This window comes from Mustela nivalis, assembly GCF_964662115.1.
Source record: "Mustela nivalis genome assembly, chromosome: 9".
NCBI lineage: Eukaryota > Metazoa > Chordata > Mammalia > Carnivora > Mustelidae > Mustela > Mustela nivalis.
This window is the reverse complement of record NC_139028.1, coordinates 68482508-68509273: the sequence shown is the minus strand read 5'-3', so window position 1 is coordinate 68509273 and position 26766 is coordinate 68482508. Positions and strand designations below refer to the sequence as shown.

The 26766-nt window shown below is 45.4% G+C and overlaps 1 protein-coding gene across 3 annotated transcripts in view; it reads left to right on the top strand.

Annotated features, from left to right (window-relative positions):
* CAVIN3 (caveolae associated protein 3) overlaps positions 1-26766 on the top strand; it is a 48061-nt gene that overhangs the window by 923 nt on the left and 20372 nt on the right. The window contains exon 2 of one of the 3 annotated variants that reach the window (XM_082749108.1): positions 16271-16665. The gene's annotated coding sequence lies outside the window, so the exon portion shown is untranslated. Of the gene's footprint in view, positions 1-16187; positions 16666-26766 lie in introns of all 3 variants that reach the window. The other 2 variants (XM_082749107.1, XM_082749106.1) reach the window with 2 other exon arrangements.

Here is a 26766-nt window from a genome sequence, read left to right as displayed (position 1 = left end):
CTAAACTTATGCTAATGAGGGGTGACTTCTGGTGGGCCCCCAGATAACCTCAGGATGGGGCCGGTGACTTAAAGAGGAAGTGATTAGAGGGTGAGAAACTTCAGCTCCACCCTCAACCTGCGGGGAAGGGAGGAGGACTCCAGAATGAGCTCTCAATCTCTTGAGTGTTTCCTGTTGGTGAATTTACTCAGTTGCTAGTACGGGTCACAGCTGGAGAGCACCTGGCAGCTCCGTGACATCACTCCCCTTTATACTTCGTCCTGTGCATTTCTTCCATTTGGCTATTCTGGACCTGTACCTTTTGTCATAAACTGGTAAATATAAGTAAGGTGTTTTCTGAGTTCTGTGAGCTGTTCCAGCAAAATAGCAAACCTGAGGAGAGTGTCATAGAACCCCAGAATTTGTAACTGGTTGATCAGAAGTGCTGGTGGCAACCTGGTGCTTGCCACTGGCATCTGAAGCTGGACAATCTGGTGGGACTGAGTCCTTTAATTTGTGGGATTTGATGTTAACTCCAGGTAGTGTCAGAATTTAATTGAGTTGTTGAACAGCCAGTTGGTTTTGGAGAATTGGAGAATTGTGTGGTGTCACTAGAAGTGGTATCAGACGTAGGATTTGCTAGCCAGGCCCTAGCTCATGGAAACGTGTAGTTTGGGTAAAGAAGATGAAACGGTGGAGGAAAGGATGAGGAACCTTTGATTCCAGGGTGGAACCTTTGATTCCATAGTTACCCAAAGTGTGGAATAGTAATTGTGCTGTAACCAATTACTAAAGGTAAAATTTACCAATGGAATTTAGAGGTAGATCCAACTCCTGGGGAATTGATTCATTGGATGCTAAAGGTGATGGAAACTAATATGAAAAAGGCAAACAATATAATCTTTTGGTTGTTGTTCTCTATAATAGAAAAAATGAAAGGAAGGAGAACGCTGGTGAGTCCTTGATGCTGGACCAAGCTCAGATTTTAGCTAATCTGAGTTTTCACCACTGGTCTCAAATCTGCCCCTGAAGGGAAAAATTATATGGGGAAAACAGAGTACCTCTAAGACTCTGGTCATAAGAAGATTGGCCACATGGGAGAGGGCAAAACCAAGAAACTACTGAAACCAGGAGGTACAATGTGAGAGAGTTGTTTTATTTTGTAGATTAAGATCATCAACTTCCTGAAGAACCTTTATTGAAATGGACTGTGAGCATGATGAATTTAGGGGCAGTATTTTTGTTTTTACATGCTTCAGAATGGAAGAGCATGTTTGGGTTGTTACAGGACCCATTGGTTACTGTGGAACCATCCAGATGGCTATACACCATCCAGATACACAGAGGGTTATTCCTGAGGAAATGGCCAGCCTGCTGGGTTGGATAAAAGCCATTGTGAAGTCTCTTTACCCTGACAAGGGATACTGTTAACAATCCCTATAAATTCCAAGTGGAATGTCCTACATCAAGCAGCTGATCTGCTTCATATGCAAGCCATGTGGGACTGGCTTTATGATGATCTTGGCTTTATACTCACCCACTGAATATACCCATTACCTAGGTCCTGATAAACACTGTGGTTAAGCAGGACACTTTTGCATGCACCCCCCCATGTAAATTTTCTGCTGCAAAATCAAGCAACAGTCCAATAAGCCTTTTTGTTTTTTTTAAAGATTTTATTTATTTATTTATTTGGTCAGAGAAGCAGGCTCCCTGCTGAGCTGGGATCCCAATACGGGACTTGATCCCTGGACCCTGGGATCATGGCCTGAGCCGAAGGCAGTCGCCACTCAGGCGCCCCAGTCCAAGAAGTCTTATCAAATTTGTTGTCCAAGCTTCCCCTCATGGGTTTTATAGATGCTAGTAAAAACATTAGATTAACAAGAGAAGGGGGAGACACAAAGGGGAGAGTTAAGGTCCATCTTGATGGACAGTAGGATGGGTATCTTTAGATGGTTATTAAGAAGGGGACTTCAAATAGCACCATTTCTCCTTAACTATTACTGCTCTCAGTCTCTGTCCTTCCTATGTAAGAGGACATTGATGACCCTTAGGGCCCAAATTCCTTCTGTTCTCCAAGACCTTATCTCAGGAGGTCCTTTCCTTTGCTCACGTTGCATCTCCTTTACAGCATCTTTCTTGCTCACTCCCTCCTTGCTCACTTGCCCAGTTCTCTTTTTCACAGTGTTTCATAGTGTTGCTTTTGGTGGTACCATCGTTGCTGTGTGTCACACGCTCTTACCCTTCTGGGTAGGTGATCAAAAGCCCCTCTTCCCCTGACATGGATACATTGTTCTCCAGGAATTAGGTTCTGAGACAGAGATGAACATACAAGAGATTTCTTAGGAAGTGCTCTTGGAATCTACAGCTGTGGAAGGAAGGAAAGGTAGCAGGATTGAGGAGAGGGACAAGTTGAGCTTTGATGCTGTCTTTGTAGAGACCTCAGTGGACCATATGGGTGTTCTGAAGCTGGGATGACCCTTCAGAATTGTCCTGAAATGGCATGAGTGTGTTTGCTTCATTTGGGGAAATGCCTGTAGGGGGCTGATAGCTGAGGGTTTTCTGTTGAGAGCACTCCTAACGGCCAGGAGAATAAGTCCTTCATTCCTGAATGGAGACCAGGCATCCACCACCGTCCATACACCTTGTGTGCCACTTGGATCCATTTCTTCATATGCGGTCTGGGAGCAGCTCTTTCAGCATTCTTGTGAGTCTCCCTTCATGGTGGCAACTTAGAAAAGGAAAGCTAGTGGGAAGAATTATAGGTACTGTAGCTGGTATCAGGACAGCCAACATCTCCTTTGTGTAGCAGCTGCCCTGCCTCCTCTGTTCTTGTTATCAGGACCCTCTCTATGGCCAAGATAGTGATGTCTCGTTTTGCCGGCTGGTCCTTTCACAAAAGGAGCCCAAGTTCCTGGGCAGCAGTCATGCTCTGTCCCCTTTTGGACACATTTTCCCTTTGGGAATCAAGACCTCTAAACCTGTGGAGCCTAGACTTATAGGAGCAGGAAGTACAAATTCCCCAGGTGGATCACAAGATTAATGGTCAGAAGGCCATTCCTGCTTCCTTCCTTCTTTCTGGACTCATGAATTCTATCTGTTGGGCACATAGCACTATATAAAGGTTGCTATTTTAAAGTGGACACTGCATGTTGGAAGATGGCACCCTATCTTCTGTAGGTGTCACTTTCAAGTTTATGCTTTAGCTGTGCCTTCACCAGCCCATTCCAACACTGTATCAGGCTGGTGGTTTCTGGGTGATGTGATATGTAATGTGACTAGTGGGTCTCCTAGTCATGCGCTCACTTTATACCTCCTTTGCTAAAGACTGGGTCCTTGGTCTGATATGATGGGATCCCATGCCTGTTGTTCAAACACTGTAAGCTCTTAGAGCATGGTGATAGTTGATTCCCAGTGGGCAGTAAAGACAAAACCATGCCTGCAATATGTATTTATTCCTGACAAAACAAATTGCTTCACCTTTTGGAGTGGAAGGAATCCAGTATCATCAACTTGCCAGTAAGAGGCTAGTTGGTCTCTTCAAGGTATGATGCCATGTTGGAGACTTGGCTTTTGTTTTGCTGCTAGTGGGTTAGACATTTGACATGTGTCAGAAACCTGTATCAGCTTTGGTAAGTGAGAGCCCACCCTATGGGGTCTATGGTAATAGGTTTCTAATGATGATATCCTGCCCCCTAGTCTCTGTTTTGGGAGGAAAGTCCTGTCATTTCTAGTGCTGTCAGTGAGCCCAGCTCAGCAGGGGTGTTTTCTACCCTCAGTCTAGGCCTGTATAGGAGGGCCATTATGGAATTTCTTAGTGATGCTGGTGCCCCTCTTACTAAACATTCCTTATTACTTTCGAAAATTGTGTATCCCATGGAACACATGGAACAGTTTTTCGTAAGTTTTCCAATCTCATATAGTATATCTATTCTTGATACCCATCTTCTGAGCCTTTTTATCCTTCCTGTCAGTGATGGTGTTTCTGCCTCCCTTGGTGCAGGCCATCACTTTTTCCATGCTTTTAACTGCTGATTAATTATTTTAAACCTTTCATTACTTTTTTCTAGTGCATCAGTCGAGCTTATCTACACTCAATTCCCTCATTCTTACAGTTACAATTTCCCTCTTGTTTCTCGTATAGTTACAGTTTCCCTCATGACCCGGCCCGTGCATTTCCTTCCACCAGCCTACAACCCCAGTTCACCAGGGACTCTCCCAACTCCACTTAACCAGTGCTGGTGTCCTTGTCGGCTGGGTGGCAAAGGATCCAGCTCCACAATCCTGTCTTACCATCTCCTTTCTTGAAGCATCCTGGCACCAACTTCTACAGGTTGGGTGACCCAATAGCAGAAGCTGAGATGGAGATGAACTTGCCTGAGGTTTATTAGGGAGTACTGTCAGGACCGCTACCTGTGAAGGAAAGGAAGCAAGTAGAGTTTGGCAGAGGTGGAGGATGAACCTTGGTGTAGTCCCTACAGAGGCCTCAGTCGACCCTACAGTGAGTTCTGAAGCTGAGATAACCTCTCATAGTGTTCCAGGCTGAATCAAGGGGACTGGGCCTTTGTTCCCTCCCAAACTGATCAATCATAGTCATCCTATGGGTATGGCCTGGGGTGAGGTGGTTTTCCTAGGTGGAGACACCTGTGTGGGCTCATCATTGAGGGCCGTATTCCAGTAGCACCCCCCTGTAGCTGGGAGACTGTCTTTCATTCCTGAGGGGAAACCTGGGTGACCTCTAGCAGTGTCTACGACACTCCTTTTCTCTGGTTCCTTAAGAAAGGGCATAGATACAATTTGGACATCCTCGGGCCTAAGAGTTATTATGAGCAGACCTTTGTGGGGCTAGGAGTGAAAATGGTAAAAACAATTTTACTCTTCATTTTCTCTGGGTCCTAGAACCTCTGAAACTTTTTTTGGAGGCTCCCAGGCTACTAGGCAATAGGTGAAACTTGGGGCAGGGGAGACGAGCCTAGTGTTTAAAGATCTAAGGCTCGCACAGCTCCTGCTTCCATAGCAAATTGGGCGCCAAGCTTGGAGAGTGGTTGGCAGAGGGATAATATGGGCTGCCTGGTTGGGAAAGAGAACTTCCTAAATAATTTGGGCTAATTGGATCAGGCACCCACTTAGGGTATGCTCCATTGTTTCAGGAAACCTGTTCAAATTCTATACAGGTAACCAGCCAACTCTCTGGCTGCCTGTGAAATTGCTAATTAAATCCATAATTCCCACAGCAGCTTGGAACTGGTGGGAAGAGGTCCCCCTCTTGTGGATTTTTTAGGGAGTACCAGAGAGTGAGGAATCTATGAATTTAAGGGCATGGACCCTGAAGAAATGGTCTTCTGACAGGCAATTCCAACAGTGTGTCCAGAACCCTCAGTGGTAGGGACAGTGGCTTCAGATTCAGTCTCCTGGGTTAGAGTTCTGGGTTGGCCACTCACTAGTTGTGTGACCTAGACAAAACACATTACTTTCTGAGCTTTGATTTCTTCTTCGATGACATGGAGATAATAATGGTACAAGGTCGTGGTGAGCTCAGTGAAATCCAGAGTGCTTAGAACAGTATGTAGGGTGGAAGGAAGATGCCGTCCTTTTAAACTGCATCTCCCATCTGTATAGACCATCACTGACTTAATGAGGTCCAGGTCCCAGGGCTCCTGGCTCCCCATGCCCCATTCACAGGGTCTGTTGCCTGGGAAGAGGCAACCCTGTGGTGAGGTGAAGGCCAAAGGAAAGAATGTGGAAAACTTTGAAAAATCCTTTCCCTGACTCACCTCCCTTCATCACCCATGGAAGACGTGGCAAGCCTTGACCTAGCAGTGACTTGGGTCCTTTTATTGCCAGGCAGTCATACATTTATTTGCTCAACACACACACACACACACATACATTTGTCTAAACAAAACCCTCACAGAACTCAGCGTCCCTAGAAAAACCCTACAGTCATCTGCTGTTATTCATGTATCCTCACTCTCCCCACCCGAAATTCCTCATGAAAGGATTCTTTCAGTAACAACAATTCCCTTCAGAGGGGAGAGAGAGAAACTCTGCCTTAAAGAGGAATATGATTTAGAAGTTTCCCTGTATTGTTACGCTAATAATGGCAAATCTAATCAGTCCAATAAGAGCTTCCATGGAGGATGTGTGGGGAGTTGTGGGAGCAGAGAGGAGGCATGTCACCTGGAGCCCAGGGTCTTCACCCAGGTTCCCCAGGAAATGAGTTATTTTTATACCGGGCCTAAAGAATGCTCAGGCGGGGTGAGACTAATGCCCCTGCGGAGGGAACTGCATGCACGGTCCTGTGGCGGGGAAGGCCTGGCAAATTTGGGAACTGAGGAAGAGGACAGTGTGACCACTTGAGCCCTGGGAGGGAGTTGGAGGGTGTGCGAGGCTGACACTAGATTGGCAGTGGCACTGAAGTAGGAGGATTACATCAGACCTTCATCTTAATCCCCAAAGGAATGGATGCACTTGTTAATAGTTTTGTTCATTTATCCATCCAGCCCTTGGTCAGGTGACGCACACTTAGAAGTCTGTTCTGTGCCAAGTGTTGTGCTGTGGACCCTGAAACACAGAGATGACTATGCACAAGCTCCTCCCTCAGCCAGGTTGTGGACCTGTGGGGAGAAACAGACGTGAAGCACAGACCCACAAGAAAGGGCTTTCGGCGACATGTTTAATTGGTATTGTAATGGGTCCAGGGAAGAAGTGGTGGATTCCTGCTGACCTGAGAGTAAAGGTTGATGGGAACGAAAAAAATTTTTCCAGGAGGCCAGTCTTGAAATATGAATTAGTTATTTACCTAGAGGACAAGATTAGGAAGGGGTTTCTCCTTTGTTTTTTGTTTTAAGATTTTATTTATTTCAGAGAGAGAGAGGTAGAGAGAGCACACAAGCATGAACAGAGTGGCAGAGGGAGAAGCAGACTCCCCAGTGAGCAGGGAGCCCAACCTGGGGCTCATTCCGGGACTCCCGGATCATGACCTGAGCTCAAGGGAGATGCTTAACCCACCGAGCCATGCAGGCACCCCTCCTTTGTTTTCAGTGCTTGAGATGCACTAATATTCTTTCAGAGCCTACACAACATGCTCCCAGCTTTCTCAGGGCCTTTGCATCTGCTGTTCCTTCTACCTAAAAAGATCTCCCTTCTCCTTCACGTAATTAGGTGCTACTCATTCTTTAGCTCAGTTGTGATTTCCTTGAGGATGCTTTCCCTGATCTGTTTTTTCTTTTTCTTCCTCTTTCCCCTTCCCCTCTTTCTCCTCTTCCTCCTCCTTTCTCCCTCTTTGTCTTCCTTTTCTCCTCCTGTCCTACTCTTCTTCCCTGTTCTTCATCCTCCACCATAGTTCTTACTGCAATTATAATTTTGTGTTTGTTTATGTGCTTATTTAATTAATGCCTGCCTTTCCAGTAGACTCTAGACTTCATGAGGGTGGGGACCATGTCTGGTTTTGCTCCCATTGTGTCCCCAGTACACACCACAATGTCTGCCAGTGTCTCCATAAGATTGATTGCTTGAATAAATTAGAAGTGAGAGTATAAGCAAAGGGCCAAAGGCATGAAACACTATGTAAAAGGGGAAATCTTCAAAAGCTCAGGTGAAGGCTAGTTGTGAGAAGAGATGCTGGGAAGTAGGCAGGACCTAGTTATTGAAGAGTTTGTTTGCAAATCTGGGTAACTGAGTCATTAAAGGATTTTATTGGAGTCTGTCGTGATAGCCTGTGGACCTTTAGTGAGGAGAGCCAGAGAGATCAGCTGGTAATGGGTGACGTTAGAGATGAATTCTGAAAAGTGGGATTGAAGAAGGTTGTTCAGCAGGGGAAGCAGAAGAGATACAAGGAAAGCAACACCTGCAGAACCACATCTAAGGGCTCTTGGTACCTGCTAAGGGGCCACCTCAGATCTCTAAATAAACAGATGAACAGAGGGAACACTTGAATTAAAGACACCAAGGTTTCTGGTTTTGTTGCTAGAAATGGAGCACACATGTTAAGAGGTGGATTGGCACAAAAAAAGGGATATAGCTTCCTCTGAGGCTGACGGTAGGGGTAGGAGGAGGATGGAAAACAGGATTTCAGTGTCAGGTGATCTGTCAGGAATCAAGGTCACGCAGGCCCTGGTGACTGACTTGCTTCCTCCCCCATCTGCTTATCTTCTTGTCCATCAAGTTTCAGCTTAGCCACTCCAGCACACACAGGGCACCCTTCCCATGCTCCACCTACAGCACACTCCTCTGGCCCTCAACACTAGACAATTACTCAGTGGTTTCTCCACAAGACCACGAGTGACGGGGGGGTGGGGGGGGGTTGGGGGGGGTGGGGGGGGTGTAGCTGGAGGGCAAGACCTTTAGTATCTATTTTATCTCCACTCCCTGGCATGGTGCCTGGGGCAAAGTAAAGGCTCACTGTCACTGTTTATTTGTTCAAAGATAAAGGAGTGATTTTCTTGTATTTAATCTAATTTTTATATACATACCCCCTCCCCCCTCAGTAAAACGTCATTCCCCCTCAAAGAAATCTTTTCAGCTATGTTTCTTGGAAGCTTAGCTTCCTTGAGGGGAAGTTTGAAATAAAACTTTAATCCTTGCTTGAAATCACCTTGTCTAAATTGCTTTAACAAAGCCCTTGCTTTGCTTTATGTGAGTAATAACACCCACACTGTTTTGTTACATCGGTGTGAGGACCACACCCCAATAAAGTGTTTCATTTTAAAAGCTGATTTTCTTAAAACCAGAAGAGCAGTGTATGCATATGTTAAGAATTTTTTCAAGTACTTAAAGGGTATGTTTTCTTTTTATTTATTTATTTTTTAAAGATTTTATTTATTTGAGAGAGAGAGAGAGAGAGAGGGCACAAGCAGGGGGAGGGCCAGAGGGAGAGGGAGAAGCAGATTCCCGCTCAGTGGCGAGCCCAGTGCAGGCTCAATCCCAGGACCCAGGGATCATGACCTGAGTCGAAGTCAGCAGAAGTCAGATGCCCACTGACTTAGCCATCCAGATGCCCCTAAAGGTATGCTTTAAATAGAGAATGCTTCTTCCTACCCCAAACTCTGGAGCCTTTCTCTGGAGAGAAACATAACTTCTTTTTTTGTGCGTTTTTTAGAATGTTTCTGTGTGTGTGAGTGTGTGTGTGTGTGTATAATAGAGTGTTGAATGGGACTTCTGATGCCTCAATGTTTTGACCAAAGCTTTAAGGTTAGACAATATATATACCCAAAGAATTACTTAAAAGTTGGCTGAACAGGGGCATCTGGGTGGCCCAGTCAGTTAAGTGTGCAGCTCTTGATCACAGTTCATGTCTTGACCTCACGGTCATGGGTTCAACCCCCACATTGTACTCCATGGTGGTTGTGGAGTCTACTTAAAAAAAAAAAAAAAAAGTTGGGTGAACAGATCTTTGACTCTCATCCTAACATCTATCTTCAGTCTATATAAAAGAAGTCTAAAAATTCGATGACATTTATTTATTTATTTTTAAACATTTTATTTATTCGACAGAGATCTCACATAGGCAAAGAGGCAGGCAGAGAGAGAGGGAGAGAGAGAGAGAGAGAGAGAGAAAGAAAGAAACAGGGTCCCTGCTGAGCGGAAAGCCCAATGTGGGGCTCAATCCCAGGACCCTGAGATCATGAGATCATGACCTGAGCTGGAGGCAGAGGATTAACCTGCTGAGCCACCCAGGCACCCCCAAATTCTATGACATTTAAAGCATTGGGGCCAGAGCTATGATTTTTCTAAATGTGTGTACATTTGTGTACATGTTTGGGAGGGTGCAGGGGGCATGCTGCTAAGAAAACCAAGAGTGGTTGGGAATATGGTATCTTCTTTGGGGAGAAAGACTTGGAAATTTGAAGAAATGTGTACCCAGCACAATCCCAGTATAGCTATCAGAGCAAAGTATGGTGAGAGAGTTCTTGGAAGAGCTTGGTATGTGACTCCTTTGCACCTGTATAAGTTTCAGGCGGAGTCTGGCTGGAGTAGCCCTCAGTGTTAGAGCAAGGAGAGAAGGCAGCTATGGGGTAGTCTGTGTGCTCAGAGTATGATATGTCCAAGTCAAGTGAAGATCAAAGAAGAGAGCTGAATGTGAAGGAACCTTGTCCAAGGTGGTACTTGCTAATGGCAATAAGAGACTATGGAGTATACATCAGTGGAGAGGAACTGAGGAGATGGGGACTCAGGAGATTAGTTGGAGGGTGTATATACCTTCAGGTCTGCTTCTTCCCCAGGCCGCAGGTCAGCGAACAGTGCATCCCTACAGGGCCTCTGAGATCCATACCTGTCCCCAGGAGAGAGCCAAATGTAGACACCTCTATACGTCTATATTATCCAGAGCCAGTTCCAACAGGCTAGGGACACACACATAAACTCACACCCAAACACCCCATGTGGACTCCAAAGGAGTCAGGTGCCGCAGGTGAAGGAGGGTGGATGGAAGATGAAAGCACTCTTCACACCTCCTTTTATTATTACAAGTTCCCAAGCTACAGAGCTGGCCTGAGCTGGAAGTGCAGGGCTGGTGGGGGACATTTTGAACTAGAAATATTTCTGTATTTTGATTTAGGCAGGACTGAACCATTTTAATACACAGGAGTGAGCTTGTTATAATTATTGACTTGAAACCGTTTTTCTATCTGAAAGTGACTGTCCCATCTGTGGGATCAGCTTGAGACTTCATGGGACGGGTGGTGTGAGAAGGGGTCTCAGTACAGCATGTGTAAAGGCTGTGTTCGGAAAGAAAGCTGAAGAATATTTGTGCTTCTCTGCATTCGGTTCACTAAGTAAATTCATTACATCTGTATTTATAGTCTGTCATGCAAAATACACAAAGGAGAAAACAGTACATTGTTTCTTTTGCTTAGCAAAATATCTTTTCCTATCAACTGGCAGAGAGCTAACTTTTGGAGAGTTCCAGGGAGCTGGTGAATCACATGGGCTCCTCACTGGATTCTGAACGGAGGGTAAATGCCCAGAGGCAGGTGAGGATTGAGGTCTGCTTCAACCTGGTACTGTACTGGAGTAGGACACTTGGGCCTGAGGCCACAGTGAAAACTTGCAGTTAGATTTAGACTCTGGGGATGGGTCCTCATCCAGGATTATAGTCTGGCACAGGGCCCATCTACCTGGGAGAGGAGAGTAACACAGTTTCACTACTGTCTCTAAAATAATAATATCCAAATTTTGTCTTTACAAATCCCTATGAATAAATGACTTTTGAGCACTCATCCTCAAATGTTCCTTCATTTACAAATTAAATAATAAATTTACAGTCATACTGTAACATAGCTATTTTTCTTTAACAACTTAATAAAATACAAATTTGAGAACAAAATAAAAATAGTAGCTCCAATTTTCTAAAGTCTTATTCTTGAACCTCGGTGGATTGGTTTGTGCCCTGCCTGTGACGTGCGTGCTCTGCTGCCCCAGAAGGAGAAGCTAGATCTGACTCAAGAACAGAAATGGAGGAAGAGTGTGGTTCACATGGGCCTTCAAATCCTACGAGAGAGCAAGAGCCAGGAGACTGGGCTATGGTTTGGCAAACACTGTCTCATCTCAGCACCCGAGTTACTCATTCAGCGAGAGGAGAAAGAGACCAGAAGTATTCTTCCAGGAGAGTGTTCTCTTGGAGAGTGGAGCAGAATTCTTTCTCTCCATGAAAACATAAAGAATGAAGTGATAAGCAGCTCCTCCTACTTTAAAACTTAAAATCAGTATAGTATTCCACGACCATAAGATACCTTGAAATATTTTTGTGTGCCCATTTTTTTCCTTTCTGCATGTTCCAGCTCTAGACTGGGGTGGGCAAATTCTGGCCTGTTGCCTTTTTTGGGGGACAGTCTATGAGCTGAGAATGGTTTTTATATTTTTAAATGATTAAAAAAAACAAAAGAAGAATGATATATTAGGACACATGAAAATTACAGGAAATTCAAATTTCAGTATCCATAAAGTTTTATTGGAACACAGCCACCCTTATTTATCATCTCCTTTCTGTGGCTGCTGTTACACCGGAATGGTAGAGCTGAGCTGTCACCACAGAAACTCTCTGGCCCTCAAACCCAAAGTGTTTGCCATCCAGCCTTTTACAGGAAGTGTTTGCTGAGCCCTGCTGTAGACAGTGCAAATAGCCACATTACTTCATGGAAAATTAGGATTGTTATAATAGTAGGAATGTTAAGAGTGGTGTGTTGGTACCTGGTATGTATGTTTATTTTCAAGTAAGTTTTTGAACATGACAAGGAAAGGGGAATCAAGACATAGGCTTTATGTCATTATGGTGATGGAGAACAGAACAAAGCAGATAATTTAATTCGCCCCTTCTTGACCTGGAGAAACTAGAAAAGATCCTTTGGAACTTCTGAGAGTGAGGGCTTGGTGGTAAGAGGTGGGCTGGGAGTCTGGAGGAGAAGGTCAGAGCAGGAGGAACTGTTATGCCAGGGTCACCATCAAGTGGCTGAGCAGCCTTACCCATCAGGAGGCCCTCTACCCAGCTGAAATTCATAGATTCAACTACCATGGAATAAAGGAGAAGAGCTGATGGAGGAAATCAGCTGTTTCAATGTACTCCACCTCTCTGGCACCTTCAACTTGAAAATCCAATTGACATTCCATCTTTAAAAATGAAGTAAACATAAGCAAGGCAAAATATATGCAATCCCCTCTCCAGACCAAATCTGATCTCCAGTCCCCATTTCTTTGCTCTCTGAAACAGGGAGCATCTCAAAAGGGCTCTCCCCGTGTCCCGTCTCCAATGCCTCAGCTATTTGTCCTTCAAAACACTCCCATCTCATCTCGACGCCCCCAGTCTACCAGAACAGCTAAGGTACTTATGACCTCCACATGAATAGATTTAGTGGGCACTTCTCGGTCTTTCTCTTCTGGGTCTGCACATGTTGGATGACTCTGTCTTCCAGCACTCCCTTCTCTCTGCTTCTCTGGCGTCTCAGTTTTGGCTGTTCTTTCCTGCCTCCTCCATCCCTTCTGTTCCTTCTCAGCCGCTCGCAACATTGACTTCCTATAGATGCTGCAAACACAAGGTGATGAGGTGACATGTGCTCTTCACCCGTTATCTGATATTATTGAGGGATGGAACGGCCTTGGTTTTACAAGCTACCTGCTAACTCAGCCTAGCATCAGTGGAGGGTTCAAGATGCAAGGCAGGTACTCTGGGCTGAAAAGCAAAATCATGGTTCTGGTTTTAGCTTCAAATAGCATCAAAAACCCTAGATCCTATGGAGACACTCAGTTCCCAGTATTACTCCTTGTTAGGATGGCCTTCCCGCTTTATGCTCTTTCCCCTTAGAACACTCAACTCTGACATAAGCAACCTGCAATATACTTGCATTTTGCCCTTGGTGAGGGTGGGAGAGGGAGCTTCCTCTTAGCCAAGACAGTTAATTTCAGCCTTTATCACCTAAAAGTATGTGAAGTCATTGTCTAACATAAGGACATATCTCATAACTGGGCCTCCTGCCCGCCTGGCTCAGAGCCTTGTTATTTCCCTTATCTTTCTTGTCTTGCTTAAATCTAAGCCAAGAGGCAAGGCAAGTATATTATTTTCTGCAACAGTTTTCTTCTCTTTTAGTGTTCTTCTCTTAAAAATATCTCTTATCTGTTCCTCCCTTGTGACACTGTATGCAATGTTACCAGTAGCCAATAATGGACTTTCTTTTGCTTTTTATCTGCTGCAAAGCTCCAGCCGAAGCAAACCTCCTGCTTTAACTTTCATGTGCTGAATACTCAAAGATGCATGGAAATCACTCACTGGGGCTGAGAGCTATAGGTCCCATCTCACTGCATGGGAGAGTTGGCTGCTTTCCAAGTCCTGTGCAGGTGTGAGTATGGGCAGGGCTGGTGACCTTCTAGAACTTGCCAGACCTGTTGTATCCTTTATGTTGAAATCTTGTTTGTCCCTCTCACCATTTCTTTGGATTGAAAATATTCAAATTCTTAATTTCATTTACTGCGGTCAGAATTTAACGCACACATTCTGGAGGGAGTGGGGAGTAAAATCAGATTCTGGAGCTGGGCTTTAGTATCTTAGCAGCTAAGAAAGGGAGGAGGAAGCCAGGAAGTAGAGCATTTAATCAAATTATGACAACATGACCCTGAGACAGGTACTGTTATCATCCCCAGTTTCTAGGAAACTGAGGCTTAGAGAGATTAAATGATTGATCAGTGGAATCAAGACTTGGGACTTGCTTCCAGGCCATGCTGTCAAAGTTCCAACGTACGTCTTTTTCTGTCCACCTTCCATTGGGAAAGTCTTGCCAGCTAGAGACAGGCCTATAAAATGTCAAGCTTTCCTCCAGTTTAGGGAATAGTTATAGATATCAGGGTGCTGCATAAACCTTTGAGAGTGTGTGCCCCAGGGACTGGACATCATTGAAAAGGTGGGAAATGTGTGTGGCATTCCAGTGTGTACCAAGAACATACTAAGTAATGTTAACACAAGCAAACAAAAAGGGTCTTTTCTGTAGTCCTTGGCTGGGTAAGAAAATAGCTCAAGTTGTTATAAATGACTAAAGAGGTGGTCTGATTCCTTAGCTTACAAATGGAGCTTTGGTTTTCTGCCCTTGGACAGACAGATCTGTACCACTGTAGTATGAAGGCATACATGAAGAGTGTGGATGGGAAGTTGGTGATTTGAGGAAAACGAGAAAGTTGTGCTATGGACAGCACAAAAACCAATTGATTAGGGAAACACAGTTAATATTGTGAGACAATATTGGATTCATAGGACCATTATTGTATTTCCATACTTACATATTATTCAGGATAAGTAACTTCAGCTGCTTTAAGAAACAGTCCTAAAATATCAGTGACTTAACCCAATATGGATTTACCTTTGGCTCTTGTCACTGTCCAGTGTGGGTCTGTGGTGAAAGAGAAGTGAGAGGGATACAGGTAGACAGAGGTTCTATCACCTTTAGCTCATGACTCCTTGAATTGCCTGCATGTTGAAATCGGGCAGCAGGCGGGGGTGTGGGTGTGGGTGGGAAGAGAGAGAGAGAGAGAGAGGTGATCCAGGCTTGGAAGCAGTTTTCATGAAATCCTGGGCCTGGAATAGTGCCTGCTGCTACTGCTCAGATTCCCTTGGCAAGAAGTGGGGCAAGGAGGAGGCCTGGGGAATCTGTGGGCCAAAGAAGGAGAGGAGAATTGGGATCCTGCAGAGCACTGTAGCCTCTGTTGCTGTGTGAAACCCTTCAGTACCAGGGCTAATTAAACTTACCTTGACATTCCTTCCTTGCATTCTCTCACCTGCTCAGTGCTGTCACTTTCTTCACCCATAGAAGCTCAGAGACTGTGTGGAATTGTTGAGCGATTTAGTGCTAGAGCTCAGATGAGAATTCAGGCTTTCTACTTTTTATTCGGTGTTCTTTTACCACCTGTATTTACTGGACTCAGATTGTAGGAGATGACTCTTCGGCGAAGGGAGAGGTCAGTGTGGGCTGGGGTGATCAAAAAAGGCTCCAGAGGAATGTAGTGCCTGATGTGGGTCTTCTAATGTGTATAGGATTTGGATGGGCCAAGCAGAGGGACAGCACATTTCAGGCAAGTTTGAAAACATAGATTTGGGCTCAGGCAATAAGCACATTCATTTATTTCAATTTATATCCTTTTACTGATTAAAAGAACTTTATTAAAAATTTTAAAAGATAACACATTTGCATGGCTCAAAATTCAGAAGGTACAAAAGGTTATAAAATGAAAACAAATCAGTGCCCCATCCCTGTCTCCTGTCCCCATGAGCTCCCCTTCTCAGAGGCAGGCATTATTACCAGTTTCTTTGGTGTCTTTCCAGAGATCTTCTATGCATATAAAAATAAATACTTGGATTGCCTGTCTCCTAACAATGTCACCGTAGCAAAGCGTTATATTTGGTAATAAGATTAGATACAAAATGATACTTCAGAGTTGTTTTAGTTTGTGCTTTTTCTTTTTATAAGTAAAGTTGATCATTTCATATTTAGGGCCATCCATATATTCTTTTACTGGAACCCTTTCCTTTGCCCATTTTTCTGTTGGATTATTATTCTGTTGGTATTATTATGATTGATTTCTAGAAATTTTTTCCATGTTAGAGAAATTAAGCATTTGTCACTGATACAAGTATCAGTTTTTTTCCAGTTTGTCTTTTCCTTCATGGTGGATTTTTTCAATGCAGGATCTCAATTTTTCCATTGTTAAAATTTTGATCTTTTCTTTTATAGGTTATGAGTTTGGGGCATACCTGGAAGATCTTCCATCCTCCAAGATCTCTTTTACTAAAGTTCTGTGCTTGCTTCTTCTGAAGGGAGGAAATAGAGACCATGGCCACTGGATCCGGACCCAGACCCACCAGCAGCACTGCCACCTCCAGCCATTCCCAGGTGCCACAGGATACAGAAAACTGTGATCCCCTGAGTCATGGGGTCAGACCAGGGGCCTTGCTTATAGGAGTCTAAAGGCCTTATTGGAATGCAGAGATTCACTTCTGACCAAGGGGGAAAAAATAAGATAAGGGGAATCCTGTGATCAGGAAGATCTGCTGACTATTCTGGGAACGTTTTTGGGTCAGCCTGACCCAGAACCAGGCATCCCTACATCTCCCGAGAGCCCAGTGATCTTGTCTACACCCACAGCCTCACATACTTCTTGGGTGTTGATGAGTTCCAGATTTATATCTCCAGTCCCTACCTCTGAGCACAGGTATCTCTAATTATCTCTAAATTGGAATTTGGGATCGTTTTTCCTGAATTTGATACTGTTCCAGTTTTCCCAGCGAGGGATTAGGTGTCTCAATCTACGTAATTATTTGTACTAGAGACTTGAAGTCATCTTTGGCATTCATCTTGCTTATCTCCAGATTTTATTCACCAACAACTCACATCTATTTCTCCTCCAAAATGTATCCTAAATCCTGCTGCCGATCACCGCTGCAGCTACTATCTTAGCCAAAACTGTGTTACCTGTTGCGTAGATGGTTTCAGGTTAATCCTAACGGGTTTCCCCACATTCACCCTTGCCCCCAGTCCCATAGTCTACTTTCCATAGCTGACTCTGTCCAAGTCTTCTTGCCTGCTTTTCATGTTGCACCATGCTAGATGGTTATGGAGTTCTCTCAACGGCTGCGCCCTCTGGGCATTGTGTATATCAGTTCCTTTTTTAAATACCTTCCTATCCTTTGACCCTCTGGCAGAGGTTCACTTCTGTTGTGAACATACCTCTGGCATACTCCTGGCATAATACCTCTGGTATTATTACATAACATACTCTGGCACAATACCTCTGGCAAACTCCTACTCATCCTTTGCATCTCAGCCCAGATGCCCCTTCTGTGCTGCTGTCCCTGCATGCAACCCCCCAAGTGGCCATTTAGGTGATTCCCAACACAACTAGAGGCTCATTTAATGCTTGTTTGAATGAATAGATGAATGGGATAAAGACCAAGGAGGGCAGGGCTGGCTCGTGCTGGGGTCTGGAAGAAAGGGAGAATGGAAGAATCAGCACCAGGGCTTGGTGGAATGCTGGGTCTGGGGAGTGCTCGGCCTTTGTATGTATGGCCAGACTGTGATATGACAGAGGCCTTGTCTGTGACGGGTCTCTGTGTGCATATGAGGTGACACATATGTATGTGGCCTGGTGTTGGGGAGCCAGCAGAAGTGAGCTCCAGGTGGTAATGGGTAGGCGGCCTTGCTATGGAATCTGGTCTTCTCAGGCCAGAGCTCCTGGGATGGGATTAATTGACCCTGCAGAACCAGATCTCCTCATGAGACCAGGGCACAGCTGTGGCCATATCTGAAGCAGGGACCAGGAGCAACAGCAAAAAAAGATGGAAAGTCCTGGGGAGATTGGGGAGATCGGGGGGAGGGAGGAAGATAGATGGGGGAGCCAGATGGGACTTGCCTCACTTTTAGGGACACAAGAGCTCCCCAAAATGCCTTTCCATATGTCCACAGGGCTCTGAGTAAGGGTATCTAGTTACTGAGGTGCAGAGGGTCCTGAATGAGGGTCTCTGGGAGTCATAAGCTATAGATCTGGTCATTGAATGGCCTGAATGTAAGGCCATGTCATGCAGGGGGCCTAAGTGAGAGGCTCTGGTCAATGTGGGACCTGAGTGAGGTGTTCTGGTCACTGAAGCCCAAGTGAAGGTTTCTGGTCATTATGGGGTCTGAGTGAAAGCCCTGGTTACTGGGGACAGGAATTAGGGGCTGAGTGAGGGGCTTGATCCCAGGGACCTGGGGGCCATGTCTGGTAGTGGCATGAGCAGATCATTGCAGTCTTAGTGAAGTTCTTGGTAGCTAGGCTCTTGAGAGGGAGGCCACTCCATTAACCCTGACCTGAGATGCTTGGAGAAGCCTTCCCAGTGCCTGCAGGCGGCCTAGCACACTGGATGTTCTGGGTCTGACCAGCATGACTCACAGCAGCCAGCAGATGGCACTGTGACCCCATGCAGCCGGGACTTGGAGGGGGGCAGCTGGTGAGCAGTCCTTGGGGTGAAGCTCAGCTAGAAAGGCTCAGGGGAGCCTCCACCAGCTTTGGGAGCCGCAAGGCCTGGAGGCGTGGGGGGTGTTAGATGGACTCCAGCCAAACTCCCTGGGGTGATGGCCCCAGGCTGATCCCCTGGAAGCAGAGAATTCTGTGCTGAGTTAGGAGTCCTGTGTCTGTTCCTTACCCCAGGAGCCAGGACAGGCTCAATCAATAGTTCTGGAACACAGAACAAGAACCTGTAATCTGGCCCAACACACCCAGATGCACTTTCACCTGTGGGTTGGTTCAGCTGTCCCAGTCCACCGATCCAAGACAAATTAGGATCCGCCCTGAGCATTAGAGCGTTTGTTTCGCAGAACATCCGGCGCCCTGTGAAACCCAGAGAGAACTGGAGTCCGTTCCTTGCTGCAGCCAGAACTTGGCACAGCCCAGCAGTCAATACTGCCCATCATAGGGTCCAGTCACATGCTAGAACCATGTCACATGTCAGGACTTTGTTGTACCTCAACAAAGTTGTGCTCTGTACTATACTGTTGTACTCTGTACAGTCACAGAGCGGGGCTTGTCATTCTTTGAATAAAGGCACATCCTAGGACCCTGTCAACAACCAAGAGCCTGTCCTGCCACTACTTCCTAGGGTCCTGTCATAACCTGTGCTTGGCCTTGAGCTGTGACAGAGCTGGGTATATGACTGAGCCCTGAAATGTGCCGGAATTTGAGTGATACAGTGCTGGGTTGTGACTGTAGCCACAGTCTGTGTACAGTAACTGGTCCACAGACTTGCACCTGTGAGTTTGGGCATTATCAGCAAGTATCCAATTATTTATTTATTTTTAAAAGATTTTATCTATTTACTTGAGAGAAAGAGAGCAAGCAAGAGAGAGAGGGCATAAGCTGGGGGAGAGGGGCAGAGGGAGAGAGAGAGAAGCAGACTCCCCGTTGAGCAGGGAACCCAAAGCGGGGCTTGATCCCAGGACCCCGGGATCACGACCTGAGCCAAAGGCAGCCGCTTCACTGATTGAGCCACCCAGGTGCCTCTAGCAAGTGTTTGTGATCAGCATCCGTACCGATCATGGTGATAAGTGCTGTGGGAGATACAGATAAAGCCGTTCTCTTCCGGCCGTCTGTGGGGAAAGACCAGCTTTATTTTTAAAATTTCCGTTTTGGATCCATCGCAGACTGACACTTTTATAAAATTCAGTTAAATTGCTCAAAAAATGAAATTGAAGAAAAAACATACGAAACAGAAGCCCATATTTTAAAAAAATATAAGTTTCATTTTGGAATAATTTTAGATTTATAGAAAAGTTGCCAAGAGAGCGGAGATGCTGTATAGCCTGCTCCGAGCTTCCCCTGACATCACCATTGTAGATAACCAAGGTACATTTATCAAAATTAACGAATTAACTTCAGTATAGTACAATTAACTGAACTACGGACTCTTCAGATTTTAGCAGTTTTCCCCGCTAATGTCCTTTTTCTGTTTCAGGATCCAAGCCAGTGCTCTACCGACGGCATTTAGTGCACTTCTTTTTTTTTTTTTTTTTTAATTTTTTTTATTTTTTATAAACATATATTTTTATCCCCAGGGGTACAGGTCTCTTCTTATTATTGAATTCAAATCACACAATCATTTAGTCAAATCATTATACAAGTTTCTATGCTCTTACTCTTAATTTCTGAACTTATCTCATCATGGACAGGTACAAAGAATTTGTGGCCTGGCTCTGGTCCTCAGGCCACACCTTGAATAACACTGTTATGAAGAACAGTGACTATATTTACAGTGGCACAGCAGTGGAGTGAGAAGGCTAGGAGGCGACTGGCATGAAGTTAGAGCACAGGGTTCGAAGGAAGATGGTGGCCGTACGGGTGGGCCTTGGGCATGGCCTGCTCAGAATGAAATGGCGGGAATAGGAAGGTTTTGGGAAAGAAGTCCCAAAAGATTCCTGGGAAGGCTGCAGTTCTTCATTTGTGTGTGTGGTGCACTGAAGCTTCCATGTAAATATCTGCAACAAGCAGCAGGCAGTGAGGACTGACTATGTGAGAGCTCACTGAGCTCTTAATGTGTCTGAGTGGAGAACATAGGACTTGAAAAGTCAATCATGGGTATGGGCCCAGAGATTCTAGGGTCTGACTGAGGCCCCTGCCAGTTTGTGGACTCTGGTGAGTCTGCACAGTGTTAGGAAGACTTAGGTGTAGGATCGTATGACAGGAGAACAGGAAACATAAAGGTCCAGGGATAGCAGTGGTTCCCCCTACCCTTAGGAAGGAAGACACCAGGACAAGGTGACTGTGCCCATGCTTCAGGGCCTCCCTTCATCCTGAATATGTTGGGGAGCAGGTGGGTAATGTAAACACCTTGAGCATTTGTCTCCCTGTGTAGGCAGTGGAGTAAATAATAGAACCTCTGGGAAGGTTCTGAGAACGAAATGAGAACCACATGGAAATTGTCATGACACCCGTAGGGAGCTAGAGCTCTTCCCCATCCCCCTGCCCCTCACCTCCCGCTCAGGACAGCCAGCTAGAGTCATCAGTTTCCATCTTCACCTCTTCCTTTTCCACTAGGAGCTGGAATCAAGGTTCTGGTAGGGGTGGTCTGGCCCGGGTCCCCTTGCATCCCAGATTCTGCCAGCCCCCTACTCTGCATTTGTGCCACTCATCTCCTGGGTGTTAGGAGGAAACCTCAGGGGGGCCTTTTCTGTGCCTTCCCTCCATCACCTCTAAGATACACTGGTTTCTGCTGAACGCTTTCCACAGTTCATCATCATTGCTTATTTGATCGTGAGAACAATGATGGCAGAAACCATGCCTCTCTTATTCTCCATTCGGTTTCCAGCACCCAGCAAGTTCATGGACCATCGTCGACACCTAACCAATACTTGCTGAATGAAAAATTGGAAGGAAAATATGTGATTTCTTTACTTAAACAGTTTCAAGTGCAGTTAACAGAGAGAAATACCAAATGTACCGTCAAGTGTCAAAATGATGGTTGCTTGGAACTGGAAAGTTTGCTTGGAGAAAAGAAATAGATGATAAAGGTGGAATCAGGAATTACTGGTAAAGGAAAAGATTAAGTCTGTGCATGGTCTGGGGAAACCAGCTACCAACAAAGAAAAAAATAACCGATATCTTTTCCTCACATTGTATACCACAAACTTCCCAGATGAACTGAGGAGCTTTAAAAACCTTGGAAACACTGAACTATTTATCACATCTCTGGAAGCAAGTAGGTTTCCATCTTAGAAGGAACAGAAGCAGATAGCAAGGAGAAGGTTAACTGACTGGACTGTAGAAGTATTTTAAACTTTTGCATGTTAAAAAAAAAAAAAAAAAGGAAAAGGCAACCCAAATAAAAAGGCAAACAAACCAGGGAAACATTTGCAGACAACTGCCACAAGAACTTCCATAAATTTCTTTTAAAAGAATACACGGAGACCCCAGTGAACAAACAGGCAGAGTATATAGCATATAGTTTCCAAAAGAGAAAAAAGACAGAGGGATGCTTAATCTTGATAATTAGAGGAAGAAGAGGGTCATGGTAGCCAAAGGAGTCAGGGAAAATTCCACAGGGGAGGCGGACTGTGGGCTCGTTCTCACAGATATGGACTGACCAAGATGGAGGGAAGAGATGCCACACATTTAGATGGCCTTTTCTGCTTGCCAGACTCTCCTGGCTCCCTTCCGAATTTGCAAGGCTTTTGCAGCCTGGAGCTGGGTGGTCCTGAGTGTCTTTCCAGCCACCATCATCCATCTGTAATGGAAACAGCTTTTCTTCATGGGGACAAACCACGTGGAAGCTTGGGGAGGTCTGGCAGAGGGGTGCTCTGGAAGAATGCTCTGGCCATGAGGGCAGGGAGCTAGCTAAGGACCCTGACTCCCCTGTCCCACCTTCCCACAACCTTGGGGTTTTCAGACCTAAAAACCAGCTGCTTGCCCACCCCAACCCCCCACTCCTACCTGGGGTTGAACGGCTCATCTTTTTTTTAACGATTTCTGGGAAGGTGGGCCAAACTTGCTTTAATTCCTCCAAGTAGAGCTCAACTAGCAATATCATTTTAGAGTCTTTTCTTTATATGACTTTTAATAAATATCTTTTTAAAATTATGCAGGCCATACATATTCATGGGAGAAAGCACAAATATAGCCAGCATTTCTGAGAGTTTTTATGAAGAGGAGAGAGCAAGAGGAAATAGAAAACAGAAATAGTTCACTACCAGTCAGATGTCCAAGGGCAGCATGTGTGTCCCATAGTCAGGAGCCGCTGCTCTGCCACGAGGCTTTCCAGGGCCCTGGGCTGCTTCCTCTCCTCCCTGCTCCAGACCTGCGAGGTCTGGGGCCCTCCTCCATTCCTTCACACGGGAGAGGTCTCCAGGACACGAAACCCTGATTCATCCTTGGCTGCTCCTTTCCGCCGGCCTCCCACTCAGCTGCCTCCCTGGTCTAAGGAACTAGACTCATTCTCAGCCATGTGCATCAGCCATTCTCAATCTTCTCTCCTCCCACCACGTGTGATGGATGGCATCCGTGTTCATACACGCTCTCAAAGGTTAAACCCAATTTTATCTAAACCTGGACAGGATTTGTGCAGGAAATGAAAGTCGGTGGTAAAAATAACTGTTACATCTCAATGCAATACGATGACTTGAAATTGGCACGACTTCTAGCGTGTTAGCAGTCTGCCCACTCCTGGCTACTGTGTGTGTGTGTGGCACAGGCTTTGGAGAAGCAATTCCTGCATCCTGGCTGTGACACCACCCCTTTTTCTTCTGAATTAGTGAGGGTGACATTATTACAAGGATAAGTCTTCACCGGGCCTCCTGCATATATTTTATAGCGATTATTGTGTTGAATTGTGTATTTCCCCCATTAAACTTTTCCATTAGTTGTTGTATCCCTAGTGCCCAGCACAATGCCTGACATTTACCCGTGCGGACTGATTGAACAGGCAAGGGAAGCCTGCATACCTCCTACCCTGTCTCTAAGAAACCCTGCCTTCCCTGTATGCCTCCCTCCCTACCCAGCTGGTACTACCAGCAGCTCTCTGGGGCTACATTTTCTAAACTTCGTTTGATTTCATGTTTGGCCTGTTGGCACTAGTTTATCATGCCAGCCCTGACTTGTTGGCCCTGTTTTCTGGGCTCCTTTACCCATTTTTTTGTCTTTTCCAGTCATCAGGAGTCCTTGAGATATTCTCAAGGACTTTTTTTTTTTAGAGTGTAAGTCTTCTGCAACCTTCTCCTTCCCCTAGCAGGAGCTCCAGGTTGGCTCTCCACCTCAATTTTGACTCCTTGACACTACAGTTATGTCTAATCTACTTCTTTTTAATCACCCAGAGCATGTAGCCCTGGCCTAGATGTCTAATTCTAGGCCTACTCCTTTGCAGCTTGTATCATACTGTTCATTAAATAAGTAACTGTGTAGTTTATCTAACATCTGTGTCTCCCATTTGGAGGTAAATTCCACAAGGATAGGTATTCTGACTGTTTTATTCACTGCTGTATCCCCAACATCTAGCACAGGCCCCCGCACATAGAGTTTAATAAAGTCGTGTGATAGGAATGAATGAATGAATGAGTGAATGAATGAATTGAATTGAATGATTGACCCACAGTAATTTTCATAAGCAGGGGATGGTTTTGTTTTTGAAAAGAAGTCTTAATGCTGAAGGATCTTCTTATGAAAGGGGAAAACAGGCCTTGGGGCAGTTGGCAACCTAGAGCAGTGGTTAATGCTTAAGGGGACTCCATGGGCAGTCTGGTCAAGTGCAGGGGAACCTGCTTGGGCCAAAATAGAGGGAACAAAAGGTTCTGGGAGGGCTGGGAATGGGAGTGGGGATGGTGAGTCACAATTTCCTACATCCATCCCACCAGTTTCTTCCATGATCATATTTACTTTGGACCCTGTACTATGTTCCCAGGGGACCTGGGGTAAAAGTAGAAGTTGGTTTGTTTATCTGTTATACTGTTCACGTGGATTTCTGTTTGGCAGCAATGTCTCAAGGAGGGTTATTGCTAATCACTTCTGATGCATGAGGGCTGGGGCAGAGGTGGCCAAAACTGGCCTTTTGGGAGATAGTCCGTGGGATTTACCAATTAGTCCAGCAGGCTCACACTTCCTCATGAGACCTGGGCCCAGCTGTGGCCCCTGTCTGGACATGGGGCCCAGGGACAAAGCAGGAGGCAAGGGGCTTTGGCAGCTTCTTCAGGGACCAGCAGGAAGTAGAAAGGAGATGGGCAGTCTGGAGGGACAGCCTAGCTCTTCTTATGCTCACTAAACCTTAATGAAGTCCCCTCGATCTCTGAGCCCTAAGTGATGGGCACCAGGTCCCTGTGGGAAAGGGGCTGAATCAAAACTTTGAAAGGTCTAAACCTGTTAAAGGTTCTGGCTGATCTTCATATGTCATTCAAAGTAAAACAATTAAACCATAGAATAAGTTTAGTTCAGTAATACAATTCAGGTTTATCCTGTGATGGTTAGTTTCATTGATGTTTTTCTGCAAATACCAAATTCGTTTTAAAAACTTCTTTTCAGTTTTGGTGGTTCTACTTCAGCAGTGCCATCCCTGAAGAGACCCTGAGGTAGAGGCCCTGTCACAGAGACCTAAGTGAGAACTGGCTCACTGAGAGACTGAGTGCAGGGCTAGAGGAATGGAGGGAAAAGCTTGGGTAACTGAGTGAGGGTCTAGGTGAGGGTCCTGGTCACTGAGGGGGTTCACTTGGGAGGTCATTACAGGTCTGACACTACTGAGGGTGGGGTCTGGTCATTGAGGACCTGAGGAAATGTACCTCATCATGAAGGCATCTGTCAGTAGCACTGCTTACTGATGGATCCATCTGGTTACCAAAACCTAAAGGAGAGGCTACTGTCACAAATTCTCGAGTATGGTCAGCAGGTCCTAAGTGAGAGGTTGTACTCCCTGAGAGAACCAAGGAGGATGTTTGGTTCATGGAGTTAGGATCTCTACTTTCTGAGGGGACTGTGTGAGTTGGGGGTCCTGGCTTTGAGAGGTTTGAAGAAATAGTTCTGACCTCTGAGATATGGCTGAAGGTCTTTCGACAAAGGAAATACAAATAAGGCCTCCATATAGATGGGGAAAACTGTCCAGTGTGGGGTCCAATAACAGATTCTATGGCCAGATAAAGCCAGAGGGGCCCTTAATTCCTTCCTCCTTCCCTTCCTCCTTCAGCCTGACCTGCAGGTCTTCCAGTCACCAGTAGATGGCACTGCAGCTCCACACAAGGACAGGTCTTGCCGGCTGGGTCCCAAGGTGCGGTCCAGGTGCGAGCAGGTGAGCAAAGAGAGAGGGAATTAGTTGCTCCTCTGACCACATTCCCTGGAGGCAGGGAGGAACCAGGCTACGAAGGCCTAAGCAGATCTCCTAAACACTGGCCACTTAGAGTCCAAGTCCTCTTAATCACCAGGCTGATTAAATGCAGTGTGACTTTTTACATTTGATTCATTCATCCATTCAGTTGTTCAGCAGGCCTAGTATCTGATAGAGTTTGTGCTAGGCTCTGAGGGAAGATACAAGGGTGGTTAAAGAAGGTTGCTGTTCTTTCGAAATCCATAATCTTGGAGGTGAAACATTAACATAAATAAAATATAATACATGTGATAAGGACTATAAGGATGTACCCAATGCTATAGAAATCCAGGGAAGGAAGAAATTTAGGATCCGGGGAGTTGGTGAACATAAAGGAAGAAAGAGGTGACATTGACCCAGGGTCTCAAAGTATGATCCGGGTTTTTGTTTGTGAGGCACCAGTGGAGGAAGGTTCCCGGAGTAGAAGCAAAAGTGAGAATAGATGTGGGGTGGGAAGGAGCATGGGTGTTGAGGGATCATTTTGTACCCCAAATGTCTACAGTAGAAGGAACAGGGTGGGGATGGGCTGGGAGGGTGGTAAGGAGTAGGGATGACAGATAGACAGGTGGAGTGGGGGATCGTTAAGAACCTTATAGCCCATACTTAGGGATTTGGTAATGGCTGTTTAATGCTTGAAGAATCAGGAGCGTTTTCAAGTAGGCAGCTGAAATTCAGGGTTCTATTTAATTTGCTAGTAGCCAAGGTGTGGGGTGTGGGGTGTCTTAGGGGAGGGAGATTGCATACAGGAACCCAGATAGGCAACCAAATTAGAATTTATGAGAGTTAAGTAAAGAAGGCGTTAGGGAGGAGAAAACAGATTTAGGGGTATTTAGGAGGGAGGATGAATAGGATTTTGTGGCAAAGTAGATGTGAAAGGAAGAATGAAGAATTTAGGCAAATAATAAATGTGAATATTTACTGAGCATTTAATATCTGTAACACTTTGTCAGCCG